This window comes from Cynocephalus volans, chromosome 4, assembly GCF_027409185.1.
Source record: "Cynocephalus volans isolate mCynVol1 chromosome 4, mCynVol1.pri, whole genome shotgun sequence".
NCBI classification, from domain to species: domain Eukaryota; kingdom Metazoa; phylum Chordata; class Mammalia; order Dermoptera; family Cynocephalidae; genus Cynocephalus; species Cynocephalus volans.
The window spans coordinates 99,724,110-99,727,839 of record NC_084463.1 but is presented as its reverse complement, the minus strand read 5'-3'; positions in this window follow the sequence as shown (position 1 = coordinate 99,727,839).

Here is a 3,730-nt window from a genome sequence, read left to right as displayed (position 1 = left end):
GTTTCCTTTAAGCACTGCTGGCTGGAATGGACCCCCTCATCGGGATTCCTGCCACTGGATACCTCTTTATCAGAAACTTTGTCCCAGTCTCTGTCCACTCCATTGGAAGCCCCAGGTAGGCCTGCGAGTCTGTGGCTCAGAAATCTTTCTGCCCCCTCTGGCAGGCATGCCCAATTTCTATGAGGAGCTCTGGAACACTCTCCACTCTCCGTCATGGCACCACTACTCAGCACAGGCAAGCAGTCCTCACAAGGCCACTGCTAACCTCCCCTTTTTCCTCCTAGGTCCTCTGTGTGTGCACGCTCCTTTGTGTCTCTCTTTACAGAGTGTGGTATATCAGAGCTTCTTCTCATCTCTTTGGTCCTTTACTGCAATTCCACAAATCAGAGACCTCAGGGAAAGTCCTACAGCACATCCTATCAAGTAAAAGTCATTACAGCTACCTTGCCTACCTTGACAGGGTTTAGTTCAAAGGGAGGTAGAGTGGTGGCTCCCTGAGGGCAGGGGCTGCCATTAGAGCTCTGTGTTCCCAGCCCCCAGCACAGGGCCTGCATGGAACAGGCCTTGGGGAAGGTTTCTCACATGAGTGAAGGACTCTGAGGTTGCCCCATGCCCTGTATTAGATGAGGTTGGCCTCTCGGGGTAGGACAGGTCCCCTCTCTCTGTAGGGCCCCATGTCCTCCTGTACAGGAAGTGGGGGAGGGTGGAGAGCAGAACATATATTTATGAAGGCAAGCATTGCAGAGCCATTGCTTCAGGGTTTCTCAAGCTTCTCTCACTCACATGCCTCCTTCATGACTTTTGCTAAATCCATGTATTATTCTTAATATTTTTCTTTAGAATGTTTTATGTAAATACCTCATTCCATGGTCTCCTAAGCAATATTAATGAAATCATAGGTTTGATATATTAGTTATATTTTTTCCTAATACACATTAAAGTAAATACATTGCTATATAAAAAAATAGCAATGAGCTGTGTACCACCAGTGAAGTACACCAAACTTGGGTTATTTAATTTTCACAAAACACTGTGAGGTCAATAATGTTATTTCTGTTTTACAGATGAAGAAATTGAAGCTCAGAGAGGTGAACTGACTTGGCCAAGGTCACACAGAGTCATCTGATCTTGACCCCACAGCGGACCGATGGGAGAGGGGAAGGGACGAGCATGTGTTTGGGGATGATGGGGTGGGGGGGTATGGGGGGCTGCTGCCAAATGAGAAATGAAAGAAGGCAGAGAAGATAGGGATGGGAGACTCCACATCAGAAAGGCAAATGACCTGAGTCCCAATGTCCTATGCATAGTAATGGCCATGAAAATAGCTGCAGATTTGCCTGCATTTGTGTGACCAAGATTTATTGTGCCAGCAACTCCGGTAATTGGATGATGAAAGCACTGCAGCTGGAACTGTTGGCTGGAGATTAATTATTTGGGAGAGAAGTTGGGGCGGGGAGTGGCCTGAATGACACCCAGCTGTGGAGGGACTGTAACCCACTGGAAAAACAGGTGGGCAGACCTTAGAAATCTAGTGGACACCCCCACCCCACTTGGCTGAGACTCAGAGAAGAAGGCAACTGGCTCAAAGCCACAGCCATTCCACAGCAGAGCAGGATGAGAGTTCTTCTGAGTGAAGCTGATTTCCCAGAAAAGATTAGCAGCTACAGCAGCAGGAGGTGCCTGGAATTGGAGACTGAGGCCAGAGGGGAGATCCCAGCTTTGTCTCTTACTGGTTATGTGGCCTTGGGAGGGTGACTTAGTTTCTTTGAGCCTCAATTTCCCCAGCTGTACAATGAGGATGATGGTGCTGGCTTTACTGGGAAGTTGTGAGTCTTCTAGGACATTATTAGGTCCTTTTTAGACCTGGGACCCACTCTGGGGAAACTTCCATTCTCACCCTGCTGCCCAGGTCTTGCCTTTGTCCCTCCTGCCTGGGTCCTGCAATCCCCTGCCTGCCTCCCTAGAGCCCTGAAACTTGAGCTCAGCCACTTTGGGCACTTTCAACATGAATGTCAAGTCTCCCCAGTAGGATGGGGAAAATTAAAAGGGACTAGGGATTGGGAGATCCTAAGAAGCCCTAAAGGGAAGAACAGAATCAGTCCTGAGTCTAACCAATCCTCTCAAGAGGATAGGAGAGCCTGTTACTGGTGTCTGACTCTACTCCCACTTGGCAGGAATTTTGCTGGGTTTTAAGGGATTCATCATCCCCTCTTTCAGGGGCAACAGGGTCTGAGAGTAAGAGATGGGGATAAAGAGAAGGGGCCCTGACTTACTTGGGGCTAGAGAAGGAGAAGGATTGGGCTCTGGAGAAAGAAAGCTCATGGGTTCTAATTCTAGCTCACATGTCATTTTCCCTTTCAGCCTTAGTTTTCTCATCTGCAAAATGGGGATAGTCTTAATTTGGATTTCTTTAGTTGCAAAGAACAGAAAATCACTTGAGCCCATTTAGACAAAGTGGAGTTGGGGAAGAGCCAGCTATGGAGACTGGAATGGGAACCTAAACATTGGGAGGAACAGAGGTCACTTGGGGCTGGCCCCTCTCTCCTTCTCCTTGTCCGTGGATTTCTGTTGCTATCTGCTCACCTCCAACTACTCATAATCCTTCCCTCTCTCCTGTGCCTGCCTCTCCTGTCTGTCTCACAGCTTCTGCTTCCGCAGATTCTCTGCTCCAGCACAATATTTGCTTTCATGTGGCTGCTCATGTCTACAACTCAACTCTATGGTACCTTCCTCTGAGCCACCTTATAAGTTTAATTTCTTTCTACCAGCTGCTCCCCATCCTTCCCAATTCACATGCATGACAGAGGGAATCAGATTGGCCTTGCTCATTTTTCCTACCCAATCTTGCCAGAGATTGTAGAAATGCTTATGGTCTGTACCTGATCAGGGGATCACAAGGTCCTCATAGATCTGGGGGTGGAACAGGCCTTCTTTTCTTCCTTGGTCGGCCTGCACTTGAAGTGGGGGGATCCTCCCATCCATATCCTCTACAGAACCCTGCACCTCAGCAAAGCTCACACTTAAAGTTCCCAACCCCAGCTCTGCCCTCCCTCTCAGCAGACCTTCTGCCGAGATCTATGTCACTGGGAAGGGAGTAGGTGATAATTGTAAGCACCTCACTGAGCACCTCTAAGTGTCTGGCCCTGTGCTCAGTGCTTTACCCATTTATGTTATGAACTCTTCACAATTCCCCCCTTGAGATGGAGCTTTTCCCAGATGATAACATTGAGATTTAGTATAGTGAAGTGATGTGAACTCAGCTTTAACTCCAAATCCTTGTCTCAAGAGCAAAGCTGTTGGTGTGAGCTCTATCATCATTTCTCCCTTCTTAGTGGATTTTCCACATACCACACCAATATTTTCCCTCTTCTCTCTAGTTTTGTAAAATGAATTGCCTAGCAGCTAATTTTTATTGGCCACTAACAGCAAACTTTTATCAAGCACTTAATATGTGCCAGGACTGTTCTAAGTACTTTCCATGTATCAACTTATTTAATCTTCATAATAACTCCATAGAATAAGCACTATCAGTATCACCATTTTGCAAACCTCTGCCTTAGGTTCAGTAACCTGACCAAAGTCACACTCCTGGTGGAGCCATCTTGCTGCAGATGCTGAGCTCCTGACCACTATACTGTAGTTTAGTGGTCAGAGAGCTGCCCTTACCCTAGCTCAAGGTCCTGGAACCCATTTTCTGCCTACTTCCTCCAGGAACTGCTTCCTTCAATCA